This window comes from Aythya ferina, assembly GCF_964211825.1.
Source record: "Aythya ferina genome assembly, chromosome: 6".
In the NCBI taxonomy this organism is placed as follows: domain Eukaryota; kingdom Metazoa; phylum Chordata; class Aves; order Anseriformes; family Anatidae; genus Aythya; species Aythya ferina.
In genome coordinates this window covers 28,893,195-28,906,596 of record NC_140303.1, presented here as the reverse complement: position 1 = coordinate 28,906,596, position 13,402 = coordinate 28,893,195, and positions in this window count along the sequence as shown.

Sequence of the window (13,402 nt, the reverse complement as noted above, 5' to 3'; positions counted from 1 at the left end):
AGGGAGCTAAAGGAAATCAGCCTCTTGGACTTGGCACTTAAACTATCTAGTGTACTTAAGGGCAAATGATGCAAATGCACAGCAGTGGGCACACAGTTCATTCTTAAGAACTCCTTAAGAAAAAAAAAAAAAAAAAAGTAAAATTTCGTTCATCTAGAAAGTAGGGACTAGTTCCAGTCAAAATACTGCACTGTAACAGACAGAAGGATAAACTTTCAGAGAAATAGTCTCACCTGAGGTGTCCACATATCAGCTTGAACTTTGCAAAAGATCATGGTAGGTCGAAGCAGCATATAAATCTTGAGCCTTCAGCAAAATATTTGGTAAAACATCATCCCACTGAAAGCCATCTGACAAGGTGTTTACAGAAAAAATTGCAAACTTCTTTGCTGAACAAAAAGTTGTACATTGACTGAGAGTAAGAAATACATATCTGAATATTCATCTCATCTCCCGAGTACAACAGCAGAATCATGAAGTAAGATTCAGTCATTTTATTCGGAGGAGGTTCTTATAAAACCCCCACTGATTTATCTGAATCAATTTTTCTGTTACCATTCATGTTAAATTGTTGAGAACTTTGAAAGGAATCCTCCTTGGAATTCAACTTGGAGGGAATCATTATACGGATTAAAATCCAATTTCAGAACAACTTAAAGCCATGGCACAATGCTTTACTGGGTCCTATGCTAAACTGCAAAGCAACAATAAAGTACTAGAATATTCTGGCTGGACTCAAAGATTTTTTCTTTCTGACTTTTGATAAAAACTTTCAAGGAAAGAATATTTTCATTCCAAAAGCATTTAATAAATGTTAAGCTACTAGCTCCGTTTTAGTTAATTAAACTTAAGGAACATGGAAGTGGATAAAAGTTCATTAAATAGGTACAGGCTGACAGTGAATTGGAATACTAATTGAGCTTTTATGTGCAACAAAAGAGATACAAATGGAAATGCACTGTTATTCTAGTGAATGCCTCACATAAAAGGCCCCAGTGGAGCAGAGAATGCATGAAGGAAATTGGATTGTAAAATCTCTGAGATAAAGATCAGTTCTATGAAACACGATGCCCCATTGCTTGCTTTTCTATTTTGAGAAGATTCTTTTAATAATGCCAACAAATGATGCAGAGACTGCTGTAGGTGCATTTGAAAGGCTCCCAGTCAGATTCGGAAATGAGGCAGTTATATTCAGGTCTTACAAAATAGAAGGGGATGTGATGGGACCTTCATTTATTTAATGGTATGGTTGAGTATCACTGACTTAAACAGCGTGACAACCTTAGATTGCTCAGAGTCACTTACGCCTATGCTGTTCTTTAAACTTTTGCAATGTAGAGGTTATTGGGTTTGAAAAACCTTTCTCCAGTTCAATTTGTTGCATAAGCCTGAAATACATGTGAACTATTCTGTCTCAGTAGAGAATAAATGGGGCTGGGCTGAAATGAATATACGAAGACTTGTTTCTGAAGGCTGGTGGACACAACTGAACCATGTACTTCTCCCTGTTTTTCATCATGTGTTACATATAGCCTTGCCTCTCTTGAATTCTACAAATATTGCTGTGTGGTCATACAAGACGTAATTGGAACTGCTCCCAGAGTTCACAAGAAGATATTGAATCTGGACTTATGGCCCCTGTATCCAGACAGTACAGTCTCTACACATGTAAATTACCATTTAGAAGTCCATCAATCTATTTGAAAATTTCAGCTACTTTACTATATAATTTGGGCTGTACAGAGCCATCTCCAGACAGCCTAATTCCATCTATGTCCCTGTGTCTTCAGTGGTGTCTAGCCAAGAGGAACCATTAGACAGGGACTCTGATGGGATTTCAGATGTTAGGGAAATGTTTATAAATATGGGAAAGGTGCTGTCCTGGAGTGGATTTCCCAAGGAAGGGAAGAGAGAACTCTTTATTGAAGGATTTTAAATGTCTTGTATGTACATGATAGGTATAGATCCAGGCCTGAGGAGAGGGAGGAACTGGATGACCTCTGAGATCCCTTCCAGACATATGAACTTGTCATTATATGGTCATGGTGTTTTCTGCCTGTTTTGCTTCAGGGTGCCTCACAAAGCAGACAAAATTAAGTTCAGCTGTAAACATGAGTCCTGTCAAGTCCAATTTAAAATATGTGTAGATTTTGTGTTCCTATTATAAAAAGATAATAGACTTAAAATGTTATGCCTAATTATTTAGTGTTTCTTACAGAAAAGACATTCATAAACATTCATATTACAAAGTAAGAGACAACAAAATTCAACTGTTGTTTATGCAGAGATCACAAAATGAAAAATGATTTTTTTTCAAGAGTACGGTTCAACCATACAACAATGTGGTAGAAATATAGGGAAACTGCCTAGATTGCACAAGATGAATGGGATATCTGCCATATATGTACTGAAAACCTGATCCAGGATTTGCACTGACCCATGAAATTCTGATAGACATCCAAAGCTTTGCCCAGGCTTCAGCCTGTGCTAGTCACAGATGACAGGCTCAGGAGCAATCCAAAAACAAATGCAAGATTTTACAGGTCTTATCTAAACGGATATGTTTATCTAAAAGGATAAACTCATATGCTCACTTATTGGCTTGTCCTCTCCAGTAATTCCAGCATAATGCAGTGCCTTGATCTCTCCATCTCGAGACGGTGACACTCCCCTCAGTGAAATTAATTTACCTGTAATAACCATCTACATAAAGGAGAAAGGGGAGAAGGAAAATATACACCTGTACACTCTGGCACTGTTAACTTCCACTGTTTGGCAAATGCCAACTATAGACACAGCCTTAAGTAAGCTGTGAAGGTTATTGGATTTCTTCATGTTCTGCTGATGGTTTGCCACCTGTTGTCCTGATAGCAATGCTAAGGGGAGTATTCACACTGTTCAAATGCCCCCTAGTAGCACATCTCTCCTCTTGTTTTTCCCCAGTACTGGTCTTCCCTCCTACATCTTCTCTATTGCACTATCTCTAAGCTAAGGTTCTTCCATTTACCTTGATAATCCTGATGTCTTTTTAATTATATTTGTTTTCACCTTGCCAGCAGTCATGTAACCTCTGACTGTGATCTTATCAGCTCCCTGGGGATAGTATTCCTGTAACTGCCTATTGAAGGGTTTCCCCCTACTTTCTCTGAAGCAGGCAGTCGCGGCTGGAGATAGGACATAGAATTATGTGGACCATGGCTTTGATCCAGCAGGCAATTCCGCCTCAAACCAATTGAAGTTGGCTATGGGCAGTAATTAAATGAGACACTGTTAGAGAAAAGCCAAGGTGTTGCAGGAAGACATCTTTAATACAGAATGGTTTTCTTTCTGAATCAGCCATGCCCAAGCAAATTCACATTAGTTTGCTGCTTCAAAAGAAATGTAAGTATAAAAGGAACAGAAAGGCTCTCATATGCCTGCCAATAACAGACATGCTACTTTAGTGTATTGCAGTGTCCAAGATAAGGCTTGACAGCGTGTTTGGAGCTTAAAGCCCAAAATCTGCTGCGTTGACGCATAGTATGATGCTGCCTTTATTGCTATCACCCTTTCTCCCTGAGTTATATGTTATTTTCCCAGCTGCTTTTTAATGGAAACCTTTTTATCACCTTGAATCATTTAAGGACTTTTTTTTTCGTTCTCTCTCTAAAGGACACATCTCTAATGCTCTGGAGTAGAAAGTGTCTCTCCACCCCTAAGTCTCTCACATAACACGGTTGCGGAGACGTTTCCCTTTGTATTTCCAACATTTTTTTATGCAGCTCTATCTTGTCCCCAGTGCCTATGGTCACTACTTCTGCTCAGGGCTTAGCTCAGCTTTGTGCATGTCTCTGTGCTCAACTAGTCCCAAAGGTTTTGAGTGGGATCCCTAAAAGCATAGCTTTTCTGTAGCAAAGCTGTGCAAATACAACAGTGCCCAAGGAAAGGACACAATAAATGATTAAAATTTAGAGCTATTAGTCCAAGAGTTTTTGCTTATAAATAGAGTCTCTTAGTGACTTCAGTGGATGCAGGATCAAGCTATTAAAGTGCATAAATAGACACACACTAAAAGCAAGTAAAATGATCTTTTTTTTTTTTTTTTAGTGAAAGCAATGTAAAAATGAAAACAGAAAAAAAAAAAAAAAAAAGAAAGAAAAAAAAAAAAAAGCCAGTGTGCCAGGAGTAATTTTTTATAGAAACTGATTGTAGAGAACGAGAGGGTTGACACAAGTAATTAGCTCACATTTCATCCAGATCCACAAAGTGATGGATTGTTTCTCTTCCTTTACACATCCTTTGCCCTCAGTTTCCAGGGAAGCTTCTTTGCCTGCCTTTGCCCTCTCCCTCCTGCCTCTCCCCCTCTGCCTTCCCCTGAGACAGACAGGCTCTGCATGGGAGAGGTGCCCACACCTTTGTTTTTTTGGAGGGGCTAGGTGTTTTTTTCCTGAACTGCTGCTGACAGAAATGCTTGGATTCACTTTGAAAAGGCTTCCAATTGAATATTATTTTTCAGGATTTTTTGTCACATCAGAGAAATGTAACTGCTGAAGTGAGCTACACTAATCTCCCATCTCACCCTTTTGCCCTTCTTTTGACCATGTAGTGACACTGTCTCTACTGAGGATTTTGGAAGGAAGTCAAGTAACTAATAAATGCACCAGTCTGCTCCTTTAGACGACTGTGCATCTGAGCTGGGAGTTATAGTTATTAAATTCTCTGGCAGCCCATCATTTAATTTACCTGCTACTGACCCCTTTTGTGCAGCCAGAGGATAATCCAGTCCACAAGAGCCCTGCTATAGTTGGTGTGCAGGAGATCATTGTCCTATTCCCAATTTATTTAATGTAATCACTTCATTGCCTGCTTATAAGAGCTCTATCCCATCAAGAAGCTTTGGAATAATGTAGAGACATTAGAGATTAGAATTTATCGCTCCCGAAGTTCATAAATCTAATGAAAATCATGATTCTCCAAAGGAACTTAATCTTCATTTGTTCTGTCAGTGGCGGTGTCAAGAATTAGTTTATGATTCATTAACCCATTGACTACTTCTACTTTTTCCACATTCAGTTATTCAGGAAAAAGAAAGATGCCCTATGCACATTTACATACACTGCTTTTGCTTTGCATTGTCTGTATTGGAGACAGCAAGCTGATTTCAAGTCTCTGGTTGTAAAGGGAAAATGGAACTTAGTTTCCCTATGATTTTTCAGACTGTACATCATATGTTCAATTAAATTCATCAGGCTGGCACCAGCATAGCCAGTTCCAGAAATCTCATTGACTACAGGGAAATGTGGCCCAGGACCTTTCATGAGCACAGCAGAGAAGCTCATGTAATGGTGATACACTTCATCTGGACACTTAAGTCCAGAAATTGTGATAATGGAAAACACACCTCAAAGATTATTTTTTCAGCATTACTCCTACGTAATAGCAATATATATCCTGAGATACCAAGAAGCAAATTCCCTAGCTCCACATGACCACTGTCTATTGTTTCATTTTCACTGCAGTGTGGCCTAAAGGCTTCAGGGCTTCTGCCCTGCAACTGAGGAGCTCTGAGTTACAATCTCAGACCCACTGAGTCAGATCATTGACTGGACTCAGGCCCAGTCATATCATTGTTCTCTGTGTTGGCTTCACAGTGGATAAATAGGTTTTCTTTTTAAAACACTTCAAAATTTTGTTATGAAAAGTTCTGTCTAACAGCAAGGGGTTGGTCTTACTGTTATTATTTGTTTCTGCAACCCCATGTGTGCAGAAAGATAATCTGATTTAGGTTATGGCCAAAAATTCAGCATCTCCAGCAAGCAGATTTCCTATTGGTAGCCTACTGCTGTATACATTCCTAATTCTAGTATGAACCCTTCCAGCTAAGAGAAGGTTTGTAGCTAAGTAGCACTGGTACCAGACAGAGCACAGGTAAGCTGTGAGGACCTATAGGGAAATTAAGATACCCACACTCAGGTCTTCAGTATACTTAATGATATCTTCCCAAGAAAATTGTGTGTATTTCTGTTCCACTACACACATAATTAGAAGACTATACTTCACAAAACAAATCTTTCCCCTTATGAGTGCATGTTATTTTTCTAGCTGTTAAAACCTCATGATGAAATCCATGTTCTTTTTCCCATATTGAGAAACAGAAATCTGTAAGCAATATCTCATATTTCTTACAGAAGTGCCACATTAGATACTGTGGTGGATTGTTTTGGTTTGTGTTTTTAAAAAAATAAATAAATAAAAAGAACCCACACCAGCAAAGTAACTATGTGATGGTTGTTCAAGTCTGATCACAGGAGTCAGTGGAATCCTACTCATTGATTTCAAGAAGCTTTAAAGCAGACCTTTAATCTTCACTTACCCCTCTTCAGCCCACAAGGCTTTTTTTCCCAGTAGTGATGTAAATAATGCAATGCAAAGCTTGTCTTTGACCTTCCTTCATCCTGTACTTACTTTGCCACCCAACAACACTCCTCAGTCTGGTGTTGTGAAAAGCAACTGCATTTAGACTGCACAGCCAGGACAGCCTACAGTTTGGGGGAGGAAACAGAATATCAGGGGGAATATCACAGCTAGAGTTGCCTAGGTTTTAATAACTCAGCCCACAAACCAGTTGCCAGCTGTGACAGCGTTACTGCTGCAAACCCCCACGCACAGGGAAGGCACAGCATGATGCACTGCTCACATTTGGGCATGACTTCAAGCAGCAACAGCAAGCAGTTGTTCTGCAACTCAGCAACGTAAAACGCGCCTGTCACTTGCAGCTCCAGCAGAGCTGGAAGAGCATGAAAGAAGGGCAGCCTGTATCCTCCCTAGCAAAGCACAACAAGGGAAGCAGCAGCCATGTGACAAGAGATGTGATAAATGGCCTTTATCATTATCTCACTACTATTGTCGATTAGGCAGCCTCTCACAGGACAGATCTTTCAGATTAAAATCACAAACAGAAAATAATTTTGGGAAAAAAAAAAAAAAAAAAGTAAGGACAAAAATGGCTGAAAAGCTTTTTTTTTTTTCTTTTTTTTTTTTTTTTTTAAGTACCTTAAGTACCACTCAACATAAAAACTCCTTTCTGTGCAGATTTTGACTGAATTATCAAAGATAGATGCTTCTGAGAGGAACAATTACTGCACTGGATCACTTAAGAACAATGACAAAACTTTCAGAATTTAGTTTTTGTTTCAGAAATTGACCCCAAAAGTTTTTCTGTTGGGAAAGAATCCATGGTTGACAGCACTTCTCACTTTCTTGCTTTCTCTCTCTCTCCAAATACTTATATAGCCAATAGCCCTTAGCAATTTCCTCTAAAATTCTGCCTATAGCAAAGTTAAAATGCAGGCACAAAGCCCCAGGCTCTTTACACTCTTAAGGTTTTCAGCTTAAGTATTCTGTTTCTAAACTGATGTGTCCTAGAAGCAGGAGTGAAAACAGTGAACAATTTCAGTCACTTCATATGCAAACTAACCACATGTTTCTGCCTGTACCTAGTCTAGAAAATATAATCAGCCCAATGTGTGATTAAACTGGACTGTCTATTCCATGCAGACTGTATGGTCTCAGTACTTTTTGGTATCAGGTTCACTAGCAAAAATGTCTATGCATTTATTTTTCAGGTCCATGCAGGGGCACAAGAAGAAATAGTAAGATCTTCTTTCCAGTGAGCCCAACAGCAGGAGACAGTGCCATAGTTTTCTGAGGGACTTCTGCTTTGGGATGGGAGAGTCCAAAGAGAATCCCAAAGGCTTGGGCACTCTCTGAGCCCATTTCATTTCCCTCAGTTAATGCTTGTGAAGGTATGTTGCATCTAAGGATGGTACAGGACTGAATAAATATTCAACAAAAGGTTTATCACCAGGGCCATAATCTTAAATACTATACAGGACACCAAATGTGTCAGTGAACTGCCAGTTAATGTTGCACCTTGTTGTATATCTGGACATGTGTTAATAGATAAGATGACAGCACATAAGCTCAATTAGCATTATAGTTTCTTGATTTTATTTTTCTGCTACTTCTTCTTATACTCAAACAATCACTCCAGTATTTCCATGAGATAATTACTGTTCTCTGAGGATTTTTTCCAAAGACCAGGAAACCTCTGGAAAAAATAAAAAATTAAAAAAAAAAAAAAGGGGGGGTGGAACACAACTGTACTACCGTACTCAAGCTAGTCCATTTTGTCAAAAGCCAGGAAGGCTGTATTAACAACATTGGAAAAGGACATCCTCAGTATCTCAGTTCACATTTCCTTAGAGTGTCTTCCAAAAGCTGTCACAGATACTGCACTGAAACTTGTGGTGCTCTGCCTGCCACAGGTCATGAGGGCTGAGCAGCAACATAGCATGAATTGAAAGGGAAAAATGAAAATAAAACAGAGTTGAACTTCAACTGGAGATGTGCAATGGAGCACAGATAACTCATGTTGGGAGAAAAGCCAAATCTTAAAAATTGCTCAGCATGCCTAACCCCACTATTTTCCACACCAGCAACAACTGAAAGACTTGCTGGCAGCTTTGTGGGTTCGTCTTTCCTAACAGACATGCAGCCAAATGATTCATCTATGAGAAACAATTTAGGGATAATGTAATGATCCTGCCATTGTGACTTACTACAGATCCCATTGACACAAAGGTCACTGTAATTCCTCGAGCACAGATAACCTGGTGTTATTCCATGGCTGGAAAATCACGTATATATATAAAAGCATTTTACGTACTGTTAAAGTAAACTATAGTGATCTGATCAGGCTTCACTGCCTCAGCACAAGCAGCCTGACTTCATAAAAGCACATTAAATCATTGCTACTAAAGCTCTGAATAACAGCTTATGGGAGTCTTCAAGAAAGTCCTATGACCATTTAAAATGAGTGAAGAACAGTGTGTACACCATTCTCCTTCCTGCAAGAAAAACTTTTAATTTATAAAAGTTGTTCATTGTTCAATATCCATTGTGTTTTCTTCATTAACTCCCAAGTTTTCCTCATTTCATTTTTTCACCAAAGGGGAAAAATATATTGAGCTGTCAATGATGTTATCTATGAAGAGAGGCTGCAGATTTCATATATTGAATCTAAGCTTTACAAATAGTCAGGTAATGAGAAAGGCTTTTGTAATAAAACACAGGTAAAAATAAGCTTGCAAAAATCAAAAGGAAGAGAAAAGTCTAAATTGTTTGTGTAATCAGTTATATTCCCCTGAGTTGTTGATCTTTCTCTCCTCTTTGAATTTTAATCTTGTATTTTCCAGTTGGCAAATTGGTATTTGAAAATAGCTGCAGAAAAGTAGTATATTAGTTGTTTCACAGATATCGTTGACTAGTTCTCTCTCATGTGGGGGACAGCTAAAGCATACACATGCATGTATACCCACATGCTTGTATACCCACATGTTCTTTGACCAAAGTTTGGTCATGATGTAGAAATTCTGGGAAAACTGAAGTAGAAAGTGAGTGAAAATGTTAATTCCTTGAGGTCAGAGACAGTGTAAGAAGGTTTGCAGGAAAGACTGGGGACTTGGTCATTTCATTTGGTACTGAGGTCTTTGACAGGGGCCAACCTGCAATGTGAAGGAAAGGGTATGGTTACAAACAGGCTAGGAGAGGTAAGAGATTGGAATCATCTCAATGAAAATGCCAGTTTAACATATTTTAGTGAATGGGAGAACTCTGATACTATGGGGGAACACTCCAAGAGACTGGAGGATCTCAAAAGTCTTGAAAATATGTCTTTATGGAAGCATTGTCAAAAACAATTGAGAAGATAAAGAGAATTAAGATGACCAGAAGGCCTGAAATGTGGTCAAAAAGACATTTGAGACTTTGGGAATAGCCATTTCAACACAATAAAAAAGGAAGGATTGAATTTACAAAAATAAACCACTTAGATGGAAATAGCAGGGGCAGAGATCAGGAGCTGGAGGCAGTATGGTGGTGAGACTGATGAGGAGCTTTGAGGAGAACAGCCATTAAGTAAAACAATTCCTAAAATGAGATGATAAAGTGTCATAAGAGGGACTGAGGAATACATCAGAGGAAATGCTGAATATAGTGGGAACAGGATGAAAAGTGGCTGATGTACATGTGACTTTGGAGCATGTGACACTTGTGATAACTTCAGATGCTGTAATAAATTAGCAAAATATCTTGAATTTTGTTTCACCCCATCAGCAGCATTTTCTATCTCTAATTCTCTTTCTTTTCTCTTAAACTTCAATCTCTCTGCAGCAGTTCAGCTCTAGATGCTGCATATTTTTGTTTGCTTGCTTGTTTGTTTAGTGAATAATCATCCAAAACCTCTAGAGCATATCCCGTTCTAATCTAATGTGAAATGTTAAAAGCTGCTCACCAGCAAATTAGCTCTTGCCAAATTATGTGCACACCAGATCCTACAAGTCAAATAAAATTAAACTGGAGTTTGGTTTCCACTTTGGTGGAGACAGCTTAGAAAATGGCCCTGGGGCACACAGTCAACGGGCTGTCTGGCTTAATAGTGTAGAGCACGTATTGTAATTATGCCAGTCATTTCCTCTTAACCACTCATTGGTGAAAAATGTACACTTCAAAGATATTTATCTGCTTTTTCAGGAATAAAGCATACCATGCAATTCTTCTCCTGGCCCTGACAGAACTGCAAGTTATGCCCTATCTTTACAGTGCACTACTTTTCAGGACTATACTTAGGAAGAAAGAAGAGAAAAAGATCTGTTTCAGCACTGAATGATACAACCTGACCCCTGTCAAAATCCAAGGCAGATTTGCTATCAACCTCAATTCAATCTGTACAGATTAAGAGCACAGAGAAATGTAATAGGCTAAGTTAGGAAAGGGAGTTTCCTCACATTGAAAAGCAGCCTACATTTTTATCACCAACTGCTCCAGGAAGTGGAAAGAGAAACAAACACATAGGATGAAATGCAAGAGAAAGATGAAGTCGAGGACACTGAGGGACTATACTATTAGTGACACCAATCAGTGTCATTAATCAGTGTCACTCCTTTCTTCATTTGACCTCTGACACTGCTATGCCAGTGTGAGCAATTGTTAGCCTGATATGAATCTTATTAAGCTTCATGGAAGCTTTTGGCTTTAATGGGTTTTGGGTCAAGTCCATGTGATATGTTGCTACCAGTATGTTCATTTTTTTAGTTTATACATTTTTTGTAGCATAAGCAGGTGCTGCTGATTAGCCAAGGTGATTTCACGAGGATGGAGCAAACACATATGCCTTTTCAAAGAACCAGCATGTCATCTGCAAGAAATTGTAAAATGATTTTTAATAACTTGAGTTGTATTTGACTGGATCTTCAAAATATGTCAAAAATGTACCTCCAATTCTAAAGCTAACTGTAAGATGTGATGAAAATTTTTAGCTGGGAAAAAATAAATAAATAAATAAATAAATAAATAAATGTATTTCTTAAGGTTTATTTTACAGGAATTTTAGGCAAATCATTCCAATTTCTAAAATTACAGATAAGCGTTTCAGATTATAAATAGCTGCATTAAAGGAACAACTGAAAGATTTTTTTATTTTTTTTTTAATTTATGAGAAAAAAAAAATGGTTCAGATTAACTCAATTTTTGTGTGGATTATCTTTTTTATTTGTCCAGATCTTCAACAGTTTGACTGCTTGGATCCTATGAAAAATTCTCTTCTTAAAAAAAAAAATGTTACCAGAATTTGTGCTTAATAAAATAACGTGGCTTCAGGATATACCTTTAAGACTGCAAGCCTTGTCAGAGATTAATTCAGTCTCTCTGAAGTGGAATGCAAAGCAGAATGGATGGTAAAAAAAGAAAGATGGATGGTAATCAATCAATATTGTAAATTGCCACTAAATTCCACAGACAGCATAAATGTAGAAAAACAGAAACTCTTTTATATGGAATTCATGTCAAAGCAGTAGTGCTCTGGCACCCTGGGGTTCAATTATGTCTATGGCAGCTCTATGTAGGATTAGTCTCTCATCTCTGGGAGGGTGTAAAGAAGGGGAGAGGAGAAGGAGAATGTCACACAGAACTGCAAAACCTTGGATGAAAAATGTAGGTGTGAGTACTCTTTCTGGAACTTTAAAGTGAGTTTAATTCAAATGAAACAACCCAATAAATAATACCTTGCAGCTGACTTTGAAATGTTCACACCAGTGCTACTGAATCCTACAGCTGCAAACTTTCATTCCCATCATAAATGACATGCTATAATTATATATTTTTATGAGATTCCCTATATGTGTTGATTTATTTTTTAATTTCTCTTTCATTAATAGACTTTTTCTTCCTAGGAAAGATAAGGTGATCTGAAGAATGCCCACTGGCGTTTTCAGCGACTTTTTTGTTTTTTGGTGTGACAAAGCCAATAATAAAAACTAATTTCCTCCTCTAATTTCTTCATCTGCACACAGAAAAGACTCCTTCCACCTGCACTTGCAACCTACTGGGAATAAAAAGGCCACCAAATAACTGCTCTAAAATACAAACATACTTTTTCGTCTTCTGTTGAAATGCTCACTTTTTAAACCATTGATGATCACAAATAGCAAACCAAGCCATGGGTGGGTTGGGTCCCCCCGCTGCAGTCTGTCACTGCTATAATTGATTACCAGTTAACTTGTGTTAGCCAGCCCATTCAGGAAGCCACAAACATTCATCTCCTGGAATAAATGTTTGCAGACTGTCTGTGCTAGCATTTACAAATGCATTATCTAACTGGAGTTAATTCCAGCCATCCTTTAACTCAAATTAAATCTAGTCTAGAAAATAACTCTGTTATTACTACACCTTGTACATCTGCTTCTTGGATTGTCTGGATGGGTTATTTGTTTCTGACAGTATTGCATTACTGACTCTCACTTTAGGGCTTCCCTGGAGATGGCCTTGTCTGTCCTTCTTTCCCTCTTTTTTTTTCTGGCTGCCATTACTGCTCTTTTCTCTGCAACACCTCACAAGCCCTTCCTGAGCCCATGTGTATCCAGCACAACTCTCTGTTCTGCAAATACAGTGTTAGCTAAAGTAGTCTGCTTCTCATCATGGTGCACGCATGGTGATGCATACCAGCACCTGGCTGATGACTGGAAGTATGTGATGTGGTGTCCTGTCTTTATACCCCTAAATGTATTTCTCCAAAGCACTGATAAATCAGTTAATCAGGGAAGTAGTACTTGTGCTTTTGGTACCAGCTTTCAGGGCTACAGAGAGTTAGGGGATGTAGAAATACTAGGCAACTCCTACATAGGCCAAGAAAAGTTTTTCAATCCCATGTTACTGTGACTTAGTGATACAAAATGCTCATTACTAGGCCTATACTGGAAGCAGAGGTTAAGAAAAGCAGTATTGTAAAAGAAAGCATCTTTAGGAATGAACAAGCATGATCCAGTGAGTTGGGCAGGGGTGGGCCTGGAAAGCAAAGCTTGAACCT